The sequence below is a fragment of the Martes martes genome (assembly GCF_963455335.1).
Source record: "Martes martes genome assembly, chromosome: 8".
NCBI classification, from domain to species: Eukaryota; Metazoa; Chordata; class Mammalia; order Carnivora; family Mustelidae; genus Martes; species Martes martes.
This window is the reverse complement of record NC_137895.1, coordinates 115296928-115317664: the sequence shown is the minus strand read 5'-3', so window position 1 is coordinate 115317664 and position 20737 is coordinate 115296928. Positions and strand designations below refer to the sequence as shown.

General features: G+C 44.1%; 1 protein-coding gene and 1 long non-coding RNA gene across 3 annotated transcripts in view; one reads left to right on the top strand and one right to left on the bottom strand.

Moving 5' to 3' along the window:
* Positions 1 to 5165, bottom strand: part of PROSER2 (proline and serine rich 2) — a 43346-nt gene extending 38181 nt beyond the window's left edge. Inside the window, exon 1 of one of the 2 annotated variants that reach the window (XM_080810480.1) lies at positions 4996 to 5165. The gene's annotated coding sequence lies outside the window, so the exon portion shown is untranslated. Of the gene's footprint in view, positions 1 to 4334; positions 4507 to 4995 lie in introns of those variants that run through there. The other variant, XM_080810479.1, reaches the window with a different exon arrangement.
* LOC308347254 overlaps positions 4613 to 20737 on the top strand; it is a 71543-nt gene continuing 55418 nt past the window's right edge. Inside the window, exons 1-3 of the long non-coding RNA XR_013967235.1 lie at positions 4613 to 4921; positions 6049 to 6187; positions 10046 to 10140. This is a non-coding gene — a long non-coding RNA (uncharacterized lncRNA). The remainder of the gene's footprint in view (positions 4922 to 6048; positions 6188 to 10045; positions 10141 to 20737) is intronic.

Sequence of the window (20737 nt, the reverse complement as noted above, 5' to 3'; positions counted from 1 at the left end):
TGGGCTCCTTGCTCAGCAGGGAGTCTGCTTCTCCCTCTGTCTGCCCCTCCTCGTTGTTTGTGTGCTCTCTCATTTTTTCTTTCTCTTTCAAATAAATAAATAAAATCTTAAAAAATAAATAAATAATAAAAAAGGGATTAAGTACTGATGTACACTTTCACATTGGTTGCTCTCACATGGATGAATCTTGAAAGCATTGCTAAGTGGAAGAAGCCAGCTGCAAAGAACCGCATGCTGTATGATTCCACTGACATGAAATAGCCAGAACAGGGAAATCCATAGAGAAAGAAAGCAGATTAGTGGTTGCCAGAGGCTGGAGTGGGAGGAAAAGGGGAGTGACTCTTTAATGGGAATGGGGTTTCCCTTCAGGGTGATGAAAAAGTTCTGGAACTAGATAGTGGTGATGGTTGCACAACACGGTGAATGTACCTTTTTTTCTTTTTTAACACTTTAAATATGTGCAGTTTATTGAATGTCTATTATACTTCAGTAAAGACATTTAGAAGAAAATAAAAATGATGGGAAAAGATGACATCAAGCCAGTATTCACAACGGCAACAATGAGAGGATCCCTTCTGGCTGTATTACATAAGGCACAATAGATTTTTTTTTTTTTAAAGATTTTATTTATTTACCTGAGAGAGAGACAGTGAGAGAGAGCATGAGCGAGGAGAAGTCAGAGGGAGAAGCAGACTCCCCGTGGAGCTGGGAGCCCGATGCGGGACTCGATCCCGAGACTGCGGGATCATGACCTGAGCCGAAGGCAGTCGTCCAACCAACTGAGCCACCCAGGCGTCCCAAGGCACAATAGATTTTAAGGCAAAAATCCTCATTAGTGATGAGAGTAATCATGTAATAATAAAAGCTCAATTCCTATTAGACACTGTGCATCTACCAATATAAACTTACAGATGCGCATTTTTAGGTATTCATATATAAAGATGTAGGCACAAAGTCTGAGAATACTTTCTAGCTCAAAATACAAGGCGATAGTGACAAATCCCCCATTGCAGTGTTATCTTTCAATATACAGATCTTCCTTGACTTATGATAAGGTTATATCCCGATAAATCTATGTTAGGTTGAAAATGCATTTCATACACATAACCTACTGAACATCAAAGCTTAGCGTAGCCTACTTTTAATGTACTCAGAACACTCACATTAGCCTACATTTGAGCAAAATCCTCTAACACAAAACCTATTCGATAATAAAGTGTTGATTATCCCATGTAATGTACTGAACGTCAGACCTGAAGACCAGAGTGGTGATGGGTGCAGAATGGTTGTCGGGATGGCCCACCCGCCCTCATGATTGCTGGATGCCTGGCAGCTGCGGCTCACTGCCCAGCATCCAAGAGAGGACTGACCACACATTGCTGGCCTAGGACAAGATCCAACTTAAAATCCTAAGTACTTTTTCTACTGAATCTATACTCTTTCGCACCATTATAAGGTTTAAAAATCGTCAAGTGGAGGACCATCTGTACCTCTCTCAATTATTGACATCTTAAGCAGACACAAACTTAGTGAGGAATAATTCAATTAATAAGGTTCATTTAATGGATATCTGCAGACCTCTACAGAAAAAAAATTAAAGAAAACATTCTCAAACATGTACAATGTGAATGTACTTAATGCTACTGATTTGTACACTTTAAAATGATAAATTTGATGTTATATATATTTAACTCCAATTTAAGAACAAAAATGAAGAGATTCAAGGCTTTGGAGTGCTAGGATCTTTGCAAAGATCCAGTCTGAAGCTCTGCATTCATAAAGCACTACCCCGTCTCTCTCCAACAAAGTGGACTGTTCTGCCGTACAAGTTTCTTTGCCACCAATCTTGACCGCATGGATTATAAAACCAGCACTTACTTTCTTAAAATAGGTTTCAATATGAGTGCTGTGAGTCTAGAAGGGGAACAAGGGCATCACTGTGGCTCCCGGCAGACAGAGAGTACTACCAGGGATTCCATGCTGACCCTGCTGTGTCAGTGTGGACAGCTTCTCTGCAATGGTCAGCAGATCATTCAAGATTCAAGAGGGACTGATGTGCTACAGTGTATCAGAGGGTGGCAGGATGCATCATTCCTCAGAGTACGCCATCAGCTCAGAAGCCACCAGCGTTACCACCAGTGGAAACTGAAATGCAATGCTGCCCTTCAGCAAAGCAGAGAGCTCAAGTTCTGGGATGCTCCTAGGATTCCCTAGCACCAACCCCTGAATAGCCTCCATGCCCTGGCGGCTGTCCCACAACCATGTAGATAAGATGCACCTGAACTTTTGTTCCAGAGGCTCCCTTGCTCTTAGCTCAGCTCCACCAAAACCTTTCACCTCTCTCCCTCTAGGCTTCTACTCCTTGCAGTTAGTTACTTGAGATGATCTTTAGAATCAACACAGAGTGCCAACTCTAGACTCCTTAGGTGTCTGAGAACTTTGGAACGGCGGCCAGGTGTTATCTTCAGCTCCTGATGAAGGCTTACTTGATCTGATTTCAGTCAGTTTGGGCCATATGGCTGATATCTAGATATGCTTGTGTGCCCAAAGATGAACTCAGTACTCAGCATGGTGTAGGTGGTCAATCCCCAAATATCACTGCATGAATTAAAGAGCACTCAGTCTGTACCACTTAAGGATGTCATCCTGCCTGACACACTCAAATCTTCTTAAAAGCATCTCTCATCTTTCCAATCTTCTTTAAATTATTACTAGCCTATGTTACTCTAATTTTTGGCTTCCTGATTTTTAGAAATGGAGAAAATGTGTTGCTTCTAGATTATCAGCGTCCAAAATTTTCAAAGAAAAGCTCACTTGAAATGCTGTTACCAAGGAACCTATCCAGTCAGCTAAAAGTGGCTCTTATTGGTCTGGGCAAGAAAATACACAAGATTCCATACATACACTGTCAAGTTTGGCAAGAGAGATTTTAGACAACTTCCGTCCTTCCCACCCAATCCCAAGTAAACAGGGCATTTGTTTGTATTTCCACATTGGCCTCATGAACGAAATACCTCCTCCACCTAGAAAAACAATCTGTAACATTCAGGCATGGAACTTTGAGGACTAACTTTTTAGTGCATGCTAGAGCCCTAGGTATTCAGTGCTTTAAAAAAAAAAATAAAGTAGAAAAGTATCTTTAATAAACATTTCTCTGGTGAGCATCTTTCTCAAGTCTACACTTACACCTGGCTTGATGTTTCTGTGTCTTTCAGAAATGCAGATTTAAAAAAAAAGTTTTCCACTAAAATTGGAGCCAGAAGGAACTTTCTTCCTACAATCTCCCTGCAACAGACCTGAACGTTTGTTTTACTTTCTTTGGGAGGGAGGCCGGGAGTGGGCGAGGCACAAAAAACTACTTTCTTTTACTCACTGTTTAAGTTTTCTGCTCTGTACCAACTATCCTGCCCCGCAAAGAGTTAAGAATTTTCTGAGGTTAGTTCCTGCGGTTAAAAAAAAAAAAAAAAGCTAGATGCTTAAATTTAGACTCCGTAAAACAATACTGGGAAACTTTCAAAGCCGCGGAGAAATACTGGAGTTTATTGTATTGCCTTTTGTTAAACTGCATCACATCGGTCACATTTTCTTCTCTTTTTTAATCCCTCCCGGCCTCGATTCACTGCTGATCCTACACATTCCCACTTGATTCAGCTACCTGCCGGTGATTGGGGGTTGGGGAGCGGAGGTGGGGTAGAAAATCTAGTGGTCACTTTGCACCAAGTTTAACAGGTGGCTTTGGCTACCTCCTGTCAATATGAACGTCTCCCACCCTCCTCTCCGTAGTGTGAGGCAGAGCTCCCCGGAGTTCGAGGGCCACCGCAGCGAGTCAGGCGACAAGTCTAGAAAGACTGCGGGAAGGGCCGTGGGGATCACCCGTAACCGCTCTGAGCCCCCAAGTTAAACACGTGCCTCGGACCACCTCGCGGCCCCCAATAGAATAACCTCGGAGCCAAAAATCTCCGCGTTCTCCCTACCTCCCCGACCTGGGGCGCAGGCGTACCCCTGAAATCCCAAAGGAGGCACTGGGTTTCCCGTAGGTGAGGCCCCCAGGTTGACCACGGTACCTCGGATTGCGCGTCTTTCCTAACTTCCAAGAGGCTGGGCGAGCGTTGTGGAGGACACTGGCGAGCGAGAAAAGATCCACGCAACCCGGGCGCCGGCAGGGAAGCGTGGGAAGTGCACACAGCCGGGCCACAAGAAAAGGGGGTCACCCTTGTCTATTCGAAACCCACCTGAGCCCAAGCCTCCCTCTACAGACTCTAAACGCCGCCCCGCTCACGGACGTGCCCGCCCGCCGCCCTGACCCAGTCCGCGATCCCAAAGTTCAAACTCACCTGGAAGGAGCCCCCGCGCCCGGGACCGCAGGTGCCCACCCGGACGGCGACCCAGAGCCCTCACGCCGCCTGCTCTCCGGTCAGCCCGCGCGCGCGCCTGGCGGACAGTCCCAGGCCGCTCCGCCGCGCGCTCCCCGCCGCGCGCTCCCACGGCTGCCGTTCACTCCTGGCCGCGCGCTCCCAGCCTGCCCGGCACTCGCACAGCCGACGCGCGCTCCCCGCCTCGCGCTCGCAACCGCGCCGGCGTCCGCACCCCCGCCGCGCCCTCCCCCTCCCCCACACGCAGCGCGTCCGCTTCTGCGCGTTGCACAGCCCTGCCGCGCGCTACCCGCCAGGGCTCAGCCCCCCAAAACGCACGGCGTGCGCCCTGGGCATTTAAAGGGACAGCCCACCCACCCACGCCGCTGCCGCCCGGAGGCCGCCTCTGGAGGGGGGTGTCCTCGGTCTCCGCGGGAGGTCTGAGTTGGGGACTCCATCGCGCCCTCCCCGAGTTACAGCCGCCGAGAAGAGCAACTGGGGTTTGCGTCTGGAACTCTGAGGGAGACGGGGCTTGTTCCCCCTCACCGCCGCATCGTCAGCTTTGAGAGGTTGTGTTATTTTTAGTGATAATAACTCCCAAACATAGGATTTTTATAACCCTCGGAAAAGGCATTGAACATACCCATTATTTCACGTAACCCGTAGAACTAGCCTCTGATTCTGTGCCCCGTTTCTCACTGAGGGAAACCCGTGGTTCAGAGAGGCGACGAACCTTCTCCCGGAGCTCCTGACCCCACTGCTGGGTGCTGTTTTCTTCTTTTCTCCATCGCGGTGGAAATACCGACTGAGGTTAACTGCCGGTTGTGGAAGGCTTTCATCAAGTTGTTGAGAGCTAATGGGACCAGTGTTTCCACCGGGCGGCACAGGTCCGAGGGAGGGAGAAAGCAAGAGTTACGGGCTTTATTAATTGTAGGGTTTGTTGGGGACTCCGCTGGCAGACATTACAAAACCTACATTCCAAAATGCTACGTGTAGCGTATCCCCATTTTACAGAAAACTGAGGAAGGAAGTGGTTGGAGGCACCGCAGGGCTGAGTCACGGGCGGCACTCAGGGCTGAGCCCCAATACTTTAGTCCTTAGCTCATTTCTTTGTCCTCCCCAGGAAGACATACCTGATTAAAGGAGGGACCTTTTTCACTAATAACACACTGGACTGATCTAACTCCCTGCATCTTTAATTAATGTTTACAAAGCACTTTAATCTACCCAACATGCTAGTTAATTAGGCAACTATTATTACCCCCCTCTTTCTGAACCAAATCCAGGAGAGAATCAATATTGTCAGTCCTTAATCCCTGATGAATAATGGGCCTAATCTTTCTGCTGTTTATTTTTTTTTTCCAAATTGTGTCCCGCATTGTGTTAAATACTAATTCATTTAGCATGAATGGGCTTACTAAAAGAGACTATTAAACACCCACAGGTGGGAGGTAAAATAGACAACCCTTGTCTTTAAGGATTTCAGCATTTTCTTTAGCATTTCAAATAAAGCATTTTGTCAAGTGCTTTCCAGAATTTTTTTTCTTTTTATTGTTGTGCTATTTGCTTGGTTGGGTTTTCATGATGTATAAACATATGTTTGGCTTAATCTTTAAAGTTTATTTAAAATTTCTGATTTACACATTATCTTATTAGTAAGTAAGCATTAAATTTTACTATGTTTCTTTTCTTACAGGTGAAGAAGAGATAAGAAAGAAGAAATTGAAGGATGATGGAATTGGGAAGGAAGAAGGAGAAAAGAAAAAGGCAAAAAGAAAAAAAATCCCAAACAACAATACCACCATCAAAATAACAGAGAATGAACAGGGAAGAAGGTGAGACAGGTTTCAACCAAGTGGCTGTGGGGCCATGAAGCAGCCCCAGGTTAGCATACCCCAGAGCTCTGTGGGAATTACAAACAGGTGGACCTTCCTCTGGGCTGGTGTGGACCTAGCCAGAGCCCCAGAGTGACTACCTGAACACAGGCTGGCTTCCCGTCCCCACTGCACCCCTGTTGAGGGACCTTTGTGCCACTGCTTAACACAAAGGGACTAGAACAAGGAGAAGGGAAGAAAACAAGAAATGGCTTAGAGGGGTAATTGAAAAATAGTTATTCATGAAAGTACTTACATGACGTCAAGGGAGGAAAAAAGAAACAAAGAAACATCTGGAGGGTCTTTGTATCTACCATTGTTATTCCTTTAAAACCCATGGAATTTATAAAATTTTACTTTATATTCACTTGAGTTTTTAATCAACATCTTCAAAGGCTGCTCTTTGCTAAGAAAATCCTGGCACTACATGATCCCCAAATTGGAGACAAATAATATCATAACTTTGTGTAAGTTAATTTTAAAGTGAATTTAAAAAATTAAGCTAAATGCACAGGAATGTTTTATAGTTACTGTAGAACATTGGCTTGAGAAACTGCAATATCTATTTTGGCCACTAGAGGAGGCACACAGGAAAGAAGGGCTAATGATTTTCACGTTTTCTTTGCTAAAAAACTGTAGCATCGCAGAGCTGAAAGAGATGTTAAAAGAAATTATTTTATTTTATGCCTCTTCCACTCAGATGTGTGATTTTGAGCTGCTTATCCTTTTTGAGACTCAGTTCCTCATCTGTACAGTGAAGCTACTAACACCCACCGTTGGAGGCTAAAATGGAATTATTTTAACGTTTATCTGAATACATAGCAGATGAGAAGAGTTAAGAAAATTGTGAAAATGGAGAAAAATATAGCAAATTGCACTGTTTTTAACTGAAACATAGTACAAGACTATAATAATTTAAAAGTATCATGATAGAATGGCAACGGATATTGAGTAATAGAGAAAATAGAATGGAATCGATAATCCAGAAAAAGATAGTATTGACATAGTGTAGACTTCAAGATGTGATGAAGAGAGTCATCTCAAATAAATGAAAAAGGGGCGGATTCTCGATAAATAGGCTTGAGAAAACTAGTAATTTGAAAAAATATTCGATGTAAAACCCTTTCCTTCCATTATGTGCTAAAACAAATTTCAGATACATTAAAAAATTTTAAAACTAGGAGAAAATTTAGGCATTTATGTGACCTCAAGATGAGGGAAGAAAAAAAGTGGAAAAATCATAGATGAAATGAACATTAGACTGGATTACATAAAAATTTTAAATCCTGAGAACTAAAAATATTCTGAACAAAATTTGAAAGGAAAAAAAGACCCTACAGTACTGTGCAGAACAAATCTGGCAGTTAATTTTATCCTTAATACAAGAATTTATCCTCAATACAAGAATACCCTTAAGTTGATATGAAAACTCTAATAACTCAGTGGGAAAATTACCTCAAAAAATGGTAATTAGCTCTCTTGCTGAGTTTGTTGTATTTTTAAGTGTTTGAACTACCTAGTAATGGGAAAGTAAAAATTTAAAATAATAACTAATATATCTAGTAGAAAATATTTTCTTAAATTCTAATATTCAATATTGACAGAATGCAATGAAATGGGATATTTTATATACTATCAGTGGGAGCATAAAATGATAGAACTTTACTGGAAAACAATTTTATAAGAATATTTCTCAGCTTTAAAAATGTTTATACACTTTGATCCTATAATTCCATATCTGTGGATTCTATAGAAATAGTCAAAAACGATCACAAAAATAATGCATAAAGATATATAGTGTCTCCTTTTTAAAATGTCAGAAAATTAGGACCAATCACACATCTAAAATTAGGGAGAAATAAGCTATGGTGCAGCTTTTGAAATGAGGAATTTTTAGTGGCCACAAGAAAATATCTAAATATATGGTTGAGGGGGGACATTACAAAATTGTATATAAATTGTTATTTCATGGAAATATATTTCCACATACATAGAAAGTACATGTATGTATGGAAAAGTTAGAAGGAAATCTGTCAAAGTGATGGCAGTTTGTGTTTCTAGCTCTGATTATGTGATTCTTTTTTATGGTACTGTATATGTTCCAAATATTCTGTTGTGACTTTCTCTGTGACTTTTTTCTGTTATTACTTTACTACATCAACAAAAACTAGTAGATATTATATGTCTATATGAGACAGTAAATGCCAATGTGCATAGCATTGAGCCTGGCTTCCATCAAACATTCGATGAATATTTGCTAGACGACAGGAGGAAAAGAAGGACATTGATGTACTTCAAGTATGATTTCCTAGTGAAGTTTTCTCGATTCAAAAAAAAGAAATATTTTTTAAAAAAATGAATAATTACTCTACTTCTGCAGATGAAGAACTTATGACCTGGAGGTTTTTTGGTGACACATTTAGAGGAAGACTAGAAAAGATGTAGTGGAACGGTTTCACATTTCCTGAAAGCAAGTAGATGATGTCCATATTCCAGGGCAATATTTTGAAGGAGAAACATGGGAAAGAAACAATTATGGAAGCAAACAGTAAACAAGTTATTACTAAGCTTTAATGGTAAGCATTCTGAAAGAGAAGCAAGTCTCCAAAAGATGCCTGGTGAACAACAGTGCTGCTCAGGCAAGCATTAGGACCTGCCAGTGAATGAGGTCCAAACACGGAAAGAGGATGTAAGGCGCCCACCCATACTTCATCCAAAAATTCTTCGTGGTCTTTTCTGTGGCAAGCCCACAGTGGTAAGGTCTAGGAGATACAACAGCGAAGAGCAGAGATAAATACCCACCCCCCAAGGAATTTATAGTCTTGGAGGACTTGGAGAGACACAGACAGGACTCGGGTGATAAAATGGTTAATCACGAACAGTCTGTTAATCCACAGGTGATTCTGTAAGTAAAAACAGTAGCCAGCTGAACTATGTCTCTCCCCCCCACACCCACCGCCGAGATAAGCCTGAGGCATAATTGGTGGTTAAAATTTGACTGAGGAGAGCTTGTTTTGCTGCTGCCGATCTGTGTCCGGCTAGTTTTCAGTTTACGGGTGGAGGACACAGCACTGATAGCGTTTGGGAATGGCTTGTGTCTGAGGAGACTGGGGGGTAGGGCAGTTGCTGAGGGAAGGGCTTCTCAAGGAAAAGTCTCAGGAGATTTCCCTGGCAAGGTGTCTGTTAAACCTCACCCTCTTCCCACCAAACCTTCACGAACTCCCTGCTTCCTTCTGAGGGCTTTTGGTGTCAGGAGTTGAACACGGGCCAACACCAGCCTGATGAGTGTCAGGTAAGAGCAGGACTTGGCCAGACTCAATCTGGTTTTTGTCACAGATAAAGCAAGTACCACTTTTGGAAGGACAGATGAGTATTGTGGGTGGAGTGCTGTGTGTGTGGAGTTTTCTGCGTCTGCTACATTGAGCTTTCATAAGCCCATTTCAGTCAAAATCTTTCATTATGCCAGATTTCTGAGTTTGAGGGCTTTTTAAATACAATTCCGCTGTGACCTGAAACAGAACTTCCTCTTTGATCTGACCCTGAACTTGCGGATGTGAATTCCCTGAATTGTGAGTGAGCTCTTTACTAGTGTTGCAGTTAGAGTGAAGAGGAAGGAATCACCCAGCAGGATTCGTGATTACTTAGTGGGGCTGCGAAGTCCTGGTCTGGCCACCAGCTTTACAGACCTGGGCATCACCAGGCTTTCAGGCCCTGAGTCCCCATTGCATTTCCAAGCTGCAATATTGGTGGAGGGGAGGATAGGGGAAATCTTACCGGCCATCCTTTGATAAGCTTAAAATATTTTATTTCAATTTCCAGATTGTTAAATAGGATTGAAAACAACAACAACTCTTCCTATGGAGAATCACAACAGGAAAAGAAAAGGGAAACCGCACCACACGCTACCATTCACCGTGAGTAATAATATGTTGGGGGATGTGTTTCCTTTGTCCTCAAATTGCAACTGAGGGCTGACAATTCTCACCACCTCGTACATTTCAAATTCAAGACATCACCAGGAACTAACAAGGAACTATCTCTTCAGGATTTACTGACTGTCCACAAATCCAAACTGGCCCCCCCACCAACACGCCCACTTCCAAACTAAAAAGAGGCTTGAGGGTCCTCAGCTTTGCTGGGGTACAATCAGGATTCTTGGTGAGAGGCTGTTCTCTGCCCTCTGTCAGGGAGGGGAGATATATTTCTTTTGTATCAGCCCAAGGTAATCCCTCTTCTAATTATCTCCAAGTCAACTAATTAGGGACTTCACATCTCCAGAATCCTTTTTGCCACATAATGTGACATAATCACAGAAGTGACTTCCTACCATGTTTACAGGTTCCACTGATACTTAAGGGGAGAGAATGATGCAAGGATGGGACACCAGGAAGCTGGAGTCTTGGGGTGCTTCTTAGAATTCTGCCTAGCACGAAGGAGATGGGTTTCCTCTAATTCCCACAGCCAAGCATTGGGGAGAATCCTAAGACAATCACTCATAAAGATTGGAATCAAGGAGCACCTGGGTGGCTCAGTTGGTTAAGTGTCTAACTCTGGGTTTCAGCTCAGGGTCATGAGATTGAGCCACCTCTCGGGCTCCGCACTGAGCATGGAGCCTGCTTAAGATTCTCTCTCTCTTGAAAAAAGAAAAGATTGGAGTTCAGCAAGATGGGGATTTGGACTCTTGTTATGTTGTAAACCCCACATTATCCTTAGGCCACAAGGAGCTGAGTTTGGTAAGGTCATAGCAAGCATGTGAGGAGCATGGCACAGTACCTCTTTCCTGCTGAGATTTGGACACAGACTTGGAAGACTTGTGCCCTCTTCCAGGCTGGAGATTTCACCAGAATGGTCACTGAACCAGTGTTTGAAGGACTGGGAAGCACAGTGAGCCTGGAAGTAAGATGGGGCAGATGGGGCAGCTCCACCCACCCCAGATCTCCAAGTCCCTCCAAGTGTATGGAAGAGGACCTCTCAGTTTCTGGGGTTCTACTTGAAGGAATGCAGAAATGATCTAAGAGGCAGACTTGGAGTAAGCTGCCTGCCATGGGGCCAGTAAGCCAGGCAGCTGAGTTTAAGATGGAAGTTTCTAAATGCCTAGGACTAAATCTTTAAAAAAATTTTTTTTATTATGGTAAAATATATATAACATAAAATTTATCATTTTATTTTATTTTTAAATGTATCAGTTTAATCATTTTTTAAAGTACAACTTAGTGGCGTTAAGTACATTCACAGTGTTGTACAACCATCATCACTATCTATCTTCAGGACTTTTTCATCTTCCCAAGCTGAAACTTTGTCCCCATTAAACACTAACTCCCTATTCTGCCCTCTCCCAGCCTCTGGCAATCACCATTCTTCCTGTCTCTATGAATTTGCCTGTTCTAAGTACTTCATATATGGGGAATCACACATTTGCCTTTTTTATCTGGCTTGTTTCCGTTAGCATATGTTTTCAATATATGTTGAAACATATATTAAAAATTCCTTCCCTCGGGGCGCCTGGGTGGCTCAGTGGGTTGGGCTGCTGCCTTCGGCTCGGGTCGTGATCTCGGGGTCCTGGGATCGAGTCCCGCGTCGGGCTCTCTGCTCGGCGGGGGGCCTGCTTCCCTCTCTCTCTCTGCCTGCCTCTGTCTACTGTGATCTCTCTCTGTCAAATAAATAAGTAAATAAATCTTAAAAATTCCTTCCCTCTTAAGGCTGAATAATATTCCATTGTATGGATAGACCACATTTCATTTATTTGTTCATCTGTCTATAAACACTTGGGTTGCTTCCACCTTTTGGCTATTGTGACTAAGGCTGCAGTGAACACAGGTGCACAAGTATCTGTTCAAGCCTCTGCTTTGAATGGTTTTGTGTATTCACCCAGAAGTGGAATTGCTGAATCATACTGTGACTCCATGTTTGACATTTTGATGAACCGCCATATTGCTTTCCACAGTGGCTGCGCCATGATACATTCCCACCAGCTGTGCCTATGTGAGTTCCAGTTTCTTCACATCCTCACCAGCCCTTGTTTTCTCTTTGTTGTTGTTTATAATAATTGGAACTGAATCTTAAAAATGAGACTGGTTTAATAACCAAAACTGTTAGGGAGTTTATTAAACCTGGCCAGTCTGATCCCTGATGTCCTGCTGGTCTGTGGAAAACGGGAATTTCACAGAGAACAGCTGGGGGCAGATACTGCTAGCAGTAAAACTGATTCATGCTTATGCCCCAACATGTTGAGACTCCTGAATAAACCAGTCAGGAACAAAGAAGTAGGTGAAAAATATTTTTCTTCCTCCTTGGCTTTTTCTTAAAATGTGTACTAACTTTGAAAATGATTCACATAAGAATGTAGCAGGCTACGCATATGTATGGCCTTCATCGGTTAATGTCCCATTCATTTCTTAAACCTTTACCATCTGGGTTCTAATCCCACAACCATTCTAAAGCTGTGTCCTCTTGGTTTCCACCCTGGCTTTCAATCTCTGGCGGTTGGGATCACCCATTAAATCTACGTATTTTTCCCAAAGTTGAGTCTTCATCAGAGTTCACACTGCTTTCCTTGGGGAAAGAAAGACATTCATCAGCCTGACCTCACATATTCTATGACGATGATCTGGAAAACCTCCCCCTCTGGGCATTATTCATACCACTTAATAAGCTGAGGGGCTACTGTGGTTTCAGTTGGGAGCCTTGCTTTAAACTGTGTGCCGGGCATCTCATTCATTAAATTCATTCACCATCACCCTGTCTTGGTTGTGAAAGGCCAACCTCCCTCCTTAGACTGCTTGAGCTGGGAGAAGTATAGACACACATACACCCAGTTAAATCATTCCACATGATGTGGAAACGGGAGTCATCCACTGGCATCTCAAGGAGATTGGGATCCTAAAAGAGGAAATGGAAGGGTCAAGAGGGGTGGGAAGCAGGGAGGGCTAGCTAATGGCATGATGGAAGAGCAGGCCCTAAGGAGAGACATAGCAAACATTCTGTATGTGGGAATGATGGGACTTTGGGAAAGTGATGTCAGTAAAGTCTGAAGTTTTTACTAATTGTGTGGCATTTCCTCTGCTACTCCCAAATCTCCTAACACCAGTGGTTCTTAGGGGGAATGAAAAGGATCGTAGCTCATTATTGTCAGGGAAGCAAAGAGAAGTGAAATATAGCCGGGTGTACTGGTTTGGAGTCAGAGGGCAGCAGGAAGTCAGTTGCAGTGTGGGTAAGAAAGCAAAGCCCTGTGCCATTGAATATGTTAGAGAAGTAGAGGAGGTGTTCTAGACTCTGCCATTATGACAATCTAAGTCTTTAATGTTGACATTAAGTAAAGCAGCGACCTTAAGAAGTGGAAGGCCATGGAGATTCTTGGATTATACAGTGTTCACAAACAGGATGTCAACCTGTGGCATCAGGTGCCTGTTCTTCACAGAGGCTAGAGCACACCTGGGACCAGCTGCCCTCACCTTTTGGCTTCTTCTTGGGTTCCTAATGTCCTCTCTCGGACCTAATCTTCTTTCTGAAGCTCTTTATAAGTCCTGGAGACCCTCTTTCTCACATTTCAGGGGTATAAGTAATAATAGTGCTGTATATCTTTATATCATATTTCATAGTTTACAGAACTCATTCACACACATTTAATTCTCATAATAGTCTCAGAAGGTATCATTCTTCCCATCTTACAGATAAGGAATCTGAGGCTCAACAGGGTTCCGTGACTTGCTCAAACTCACTCATGTAGTAAGTGTCCCAGTGAGAATTCTGTCTGCTATACTCTGGTTTTCGTGAGAGCTGCCTTCGTGAGCTCTTCCCATAAGGAAGAGCAGTGCTGGTTGATGCATTTTCTCTCTATAAGGCCGCTTGAGGGATTTGTGCTCCTGCTGTTGACTGTTTTCAAGGTTTCAAATTAGTATTGGGGAAAAGTGTGACCTTTATGAGAGTTTAAGGAATAGTAATAAGCATCAGAAATTTGGAAATCTTACCTTATTCAATATTCATCTGAGTGGGGTCAGCTGAGGAGGTACTAAGATGGACGAAAAAAGCAGAAACCACATTTCCCAGCCAAAGAAAGGATGAGAACTGCATAAAAATCCACTAAGATTTTGATGGAAAGATTCCAGCGTTTTCCTTAAGGATTCCATAAAGAGTTGCTCAATGCCAAATACAAAGTACCATTACATAACTCTGAAAAGATTCTTTGCTTCCATATATCAAGTAAATCTAAAGCAGAATAATTCCATGAGTAGAGCTAACATATGGAAAGCATCACGTCTTTCCAGGACAGACTGAAGCCCTGAAATCAGGCAAAACCCCAGAAGCTGCAAAGAGATGAGGCTAAGAATTCATGCTGCCCCAACTTCATCATCTTGCCCTTCTTCATCACATGTTGCTTCGGTTTTACTTGGAAGGACTTAGCCGGACTGGCAGGGGTGACGCGAAGAGTGCAGGTGATGTGGAGAGCTGGCCAGAGAACAGAGTTTGCTTCTGTTTCTGGCTCTCGCAGGAAGAATAGATGGACCATCCTTGCAAAATATGTATTATGGTGGGAGAATCTTTATTCTCAATGGGGTATTTAAATTTGCCTGCTTCCAAGCAGCTGTTTGAGAATCGAAGGACTATTGGATCTACAATAGTTCTCCCCTCTCCTTTATCCGCACTCGGGGTAGTCCAAAAGCAGATGATCCTCCTTCTGACGTAGGGTCAAAAGGTCACTAGTAGCTTCGTGCTTTGTCACAATGCCTATGTCATTCACCTACTTCCTCTCATCATGGAGGCATTTCAACTGTTCCACAGTAGGATTGAGTTTTGTCTTTCATCAGCTCATTTCCCAAGTTTACTAGAAAGAGTTAAATTAAGTCATTTAATTTTCATTGACTTGCCCTTCTCCTTCCTCTCCTGGGCAGAAATGCTTATGAGCCCCGAAGAGGAACAGGCCTGGTTAGATTCATAAATTGAATAGCTTAAGCAATTAAGATCTGACTTCAGAGCTAAATAGTATATACTAGTAAGGAAGGAGTCATCTAATTTAATAAGTGGAATGACATGGTAAAGAATAAGCCATTTTAACTTCCTCTCTGTTAAAAAAAATTGTGTTAAGACATTCCAAATGCATGAAACATTTCTAAGAGGGCCAGACAATTTAACATTTCATAAATGCATTTACTACAAGGTTTCTTTAGAGAAACCTCTTTTTTTTTTTTTTTTTTTACTCCTCTAATTTCTGATGAGTTCCTGTGTCCTGGATCACCCCTGTTTCTTAATTGCGAGTGAAGCTGAGGAAGGTCTGAGAGGTGCCTGGCCAGAGTCACCTTATTATCTGGTTGTCTGTGCTGGCCTGGTCTTCCCCCAACTGCCGCCGGTATACTGCGTGGATTGTATTCTCCTGTGATTGCTTCGCACTCTCTTTGCAAGCTGATGCTTACTTTATTTCTCACGGGAGTAAAGAAAATGAATAGTGGGGGAGGGGGGAACAGAATTTGTGGAAATGGTGGTCTCTCAAGTCTATGAGAAGATGTAAGATATTTCTTGCCTACCTGCCCATTTTTTCTCTCCAGTCAAAACATTTCCCCAAATATTCTTTATGTGTTTTATTTCTAAAGGGCAGGAACTATAGCTTTCTTGGTACTGTTCTTCAAAATGTCACATTTGCCTGATAGATATTTCTGATATAATTTAAATGTAAGGACTTATTCGTTGATAAGAACTACATAAAACCTAGTACTTTAGATCTAGTTTCAACTTCTGATTTAAAAACAGCAACTATCCTCATGTTCCTGTCTGGTCTCTTCTAGGTTTAGCCCGAGTTCTTATAGTCTATATCAGCTCTGTGTGTGTGTGTGTGTGTGTGTGTGTGTGTGTATGTATTTCCCTATGGAAAACTGGCTAGACTATTTATATACAACATATTCCAAGTTCTTTTCAGTGTTTATGGAATTATGGACTTAAATAAACATCTATAACGAGATTGAGTATAGTAGGCCTGACAAAGGCCCAACTGAAGAGCCCACATTTCAACTCTCACTGTCATAACTATTGTTTATTATTTCTTTTGGGGTTATTGTTTTTTTTTTTTTATCTTGTTTAGGAACCTTGTGCTCAGTTTTAAAATGTTTGATGGAAAGAAATCCTATCCATTCACAGGCTTATTTCAAATAATGTAGTGTTTTAAAATTGATAGAAAGGATTCACATAATAATTCTATTTGGATTGTAAGTTTGTTTTTGAATCTCTAGCCACTCACTAATAAACAAGAAGGGGGAGCAACAGTTTTTGTTCTCTTAAGGGAGGGACCACGTTAAGATAGTAAACTTTGGTGTTTTTTTTTTTTGTTTGTTTGTTTTTTTTTACTTTGGTACATTGATAAAGGAGTATTACAGAAGAATTCCACAGAACATTAGTGTGTCAACTCAGAATCAATAAAAGTTTTATGGTAACTCTTACTCTCTTGCTAGTCCTCCCTGTTTTATCTGCTCAGCAGTACTCTCCAGAGGAGCTCCTACTGAACCTTTACTACTTCTTTTTATTTACGGGAACAAGAAAATTGTCTTACAAGTTAGTGACCATTGCTTAAGGGATATCATCTAGGACTTCCCAACTTCTAGAAAACATTCTTTAATGAAGTGCAACTCTGCTTTGTTTTCAATATAGCATTCTTACTTAGAGATTTCTTTGCCCTTCTTGCTCAAAAACCAGGAAGATACTTTTGATCAGCAAAAGTGCTGGGTGCAGCTGGGTGCACCTCCGACTCTTGATTTCTGCTTAGATCATGATCTCAGGGTCATGAGATCAAGCCCCACATCCAGCTCCTTGCTGGATGTGCGGCCTGCTTAGGATTCTCTCTCTCCCTCTCTCTCTGCCCCTCCCTCCTCTAAAAAAAAAGGTATCTTTAAGTCATGAGGGCTTTAGGTGCATTAAGAATATCCAGGTTACATGGACGGTTCCATTGGTTAAGGCTCCCAGTCTTAGTTTTGACTCAGGTCATGATCTCAGGGTCCTGGGATGGAGCCTCATGTTGGGCTCCATGCTCATTGGGGAGTCAGCTTTATCTCTCTCTCCCTCTGCCCCTCCATCTGCTCATGCACACTATCCTTCTCTCTCTCTAATAAATAAGTAAATTCTTTTTTTTTCCTAATAAATAAGTAAATTCTTAAAAAAAAAGAGTATCCTGGTTACACACAAGAATACTTCTGTTGCTTAAAATGAGCTTCTTGTGTAGCTCTGGACTTAGAATGGTTTTTATGTCTCAGTCTCAAAAATGTTTTTCAGACACTAATGCATTAACTAGATGACGGAAGAACTGAAGCTCCAAGAGAACCAGGAGAAGGACATGGTTTCTGATCCCCAATCTGTAGCCTTCCTCCAAAAAACAAAACAAAACAAAATAACCCGTTGCCAATTCAGGGACACTGCCTGACAAGCAGAGTTGCTGTAAATTTAGGCAATGTGTTACTAAAACACGGCAGTAAGATGAAAGGCTATGAGTTTTGGCAAAATACATTTCAGATAATTAATTGAAAAAAGCCTTAAACATCGGATTGGGGCTGGAGGAAAGGCTATTTAAATGTGTTTTAAAAATACATAGCCTTTGTCCTCTTGCCCAGTGAGGAGATACCCATAGGGTGGCATTGGCTGGGTATGTTTAAGTAAGTGAAAAAGTATCTAGTAACCAGAACAGGTGGGTCGGCGTGTGCCAAGGCCGTGTGACATTTCAGCACCAGTGTGGGGGTGACCAGCCTCCTGGGGTCTGATCGCTATCCCCTGCCGGCGCTGTGGGACATCTCCAGGGCCTTCCACGTCACCAGCACTTGTCTTCCAGGAGCAGCGGTAACTGTCCTTGGGGGGAGGAGCCTTCTTGGCAGCCGCTTCAAGGTTGTGACGTGATGACCCACTTCACCTCAGAGTCAGAACGGATGAGGAAAAGGGTTGAGGGGGGAAGGCCCAAGGTCCCCTGGCTTTCAGAGGGGCGGGAGAGGGGCAGGAAGGTGGCCCATCCCTGTCTCTGAGCTTTGCTAACTCGGCCTGTGCTTCTGCTGTTCTCTTGGGAGCCTCGGGACGAACATGAGTCCACTGAATTCTATTTTTTTTTTTTTTGGTTTTCGTGAATGGAACAGGACCCAGAAGCTTGACATAAAAGGATGTGGGGATCTTATGTAATAAGATAATAATAATGATTCAGTTCCTTTTTTATGCATAAGCAGTCGAGTTGGAAGGAAGCCTGAGTGGACAAGGTGTTATGGCTGCCTGGTAAATAGTTGTCACCATGGGTCCTACTCATACACACAGTAGCTCACCAGGTCCAGCTGGCCTCGTCAGCACCACATTCCTCTATCTGACCCCCAAGGCCGCTCTTCCCTCAAATCTCTAGCTTGTTCTGAAGCCTGAATTGCTCCCCGCGTTGTAGGGATTGCCCCCATCCTGGCCTGTTCAAGACCTCAGCTTAAGCGCCGGCCTCCTCTGTGGAGATTTCCTGAGTGTCCCCTCAAACAGCTCTACCTCCTCTTTTCTCCCTCTTTCTCTTTTCATAGTGCCTGGGATGTTCTGCCTGGTGGCGGGGCTGTTCCTGAGCACCCCCCACGGATCTCCCAGCTCTCTGTAGCTAGGGCCGAGCATTCGGTCCCCTTAGCACCTTCCACAAGGAATGAACTGAGGCTGAAACTCACATTTCAAAACTGAAACTGATTTGGAAGAGGTGGAAACCCAGTGGAAGGGAGTAAGGGGGCCAAGTGTGGGAGCAGAAGGCTGGTGGGCAAACGCAGGGGAGCAGGATGGTGATCGGTATCAGAGGTGGCCAGTCTGATGGGTGCTGAAGGGAAGGACACCATGGGAGAGTCTAGCAGGATGCTCTGAGTTCTGAGTCATTGATGGGTATGATCCCTGGAAGGGCCCCCAGGAACTCGGGAAATAGGCCAGAGCCCTGGCATCCTCAGACAATGCGATGTGACCTAGGTGACTGGCTGCAAGCAAAATCCATTCTTAGAGCAGCTAAATCCCAACAGCCGGGGCGCTGATGGGGGAAAGGTCACAGTGTTCGGAGCAGCCCTGACTGAGGGACATGCTTCGGGGTCCAGATGAGGAGTCCCTGTGGAGACCCACCACTGCCCAGTAGCGGCCCAGATCCAAGGATGACACCGGGCTCCGGGAGACAGGCCACTTGGGAGTCACATGTCCTCCAGCTGCAATCAGTGAGCCTCTCAGCTACTGTTTAGGGTTTCTAGAAAAGATTTTACTCCTTTCTCTCACAGGGAAGGCTTCTTTCTGGGGTTAGTTAAGGGTGCGTCTGTGAACTCTGGAGGCCACCTGGGCCCTGTTGTGTGCGGCCGTGACTCAGGGTCGGTGTGTGGGACTGCTCCAGTTTAAACAGGAGAGGACAGACAGCCTTGGTGCCGGTGCCCACCCAACGAACAGCATCTGCAGAGAACTTACCGTGTACTTTCTGGACTCTGAACCCAGCCCAGTGGCCAGGGTGGAAGGCTGAGGCCTGGGGTCAGGTGAGGGGTTGGGGACCTGGGGGGCTGTTTCTCTGAATCAGGGTGTCATCACACAAGCTGAGAAAGGGGGGCGGAGAGGATGAGGACCTGCTCCTCCGGCGGGCCTCGGACCGATGCCAGACCGCAGATACCTCCCGTCCCCGCTCAGCGCCTCAGGGCCAACCCGACTAAGGGCCTTTCCTTTGGAAGGGTGTGCAACCTGAGTGATGAAACCCGAACCAGAGCCGGAGGGACAGCCTCAATCAAAGATCTGGACTAATGCAGCCAGTTGGAGACCTCTGTAATCCCCAGGATGCAAGCTGGGGAGGAAACAAGGGCCTTTGTTTTTGTGTCAGCGGTGGTGCCTCTGTTTTCTCTCTTAATTCTGAAATGCTTTCCTTTCCAGTCAGCTGTGCTGCTTGGCTGCTGTTGGTGGGAGGCAGCTCCCCGCCTGAGTCTGTGGCTTCCCAGAAGTCCTAGTGTGCCTATCACCAGAGAGGCCAGGTCCAGACAATTGTCCTGTGGGGCAGTTAGGGGCACCCCACACAGAACCCAGTTGTAATTCTGACAAAACAAATGACAGACAAACCCACAAGAGGCCTGTGGGTCAGCATCTAAATTTAAACACACCGTGTTCTGCCTAATGTTTTTGGGGCGGGCTTGGGGGGCGGCTGCCCACACTAGAAAATTGGACCTCAGAGAAACCTGTTTCGGTAAATTTGAAACAGATTCGGGGGGGCAATATTTCAGGAGAGGAGCTGAGAGACTTTGAGGGGACTCTTTAAAGGCTAATTTGTGTTCCCCCAAATTCCTGTGTGAAACTCTTATGCCCAGTATCTTAAAAATGTGCCTGAATTTGGAGATGGCCCTTAACAGGGTAATTAAGTTAACATGAGGTCATTAGTGGGGGTGCCTGGGTGGCTCAGTCAGTTAAGCATCTGCCTTCAGCTCAGGTCATGATCCCGGGGTTCTGGGATCGAGCCCCATATTGGGCTCCACGCTCAGCGAGGAGCCTGCTTCTCCCTCTCCCCCAGCTTGTGCACTCTATCTCTCACTCTCA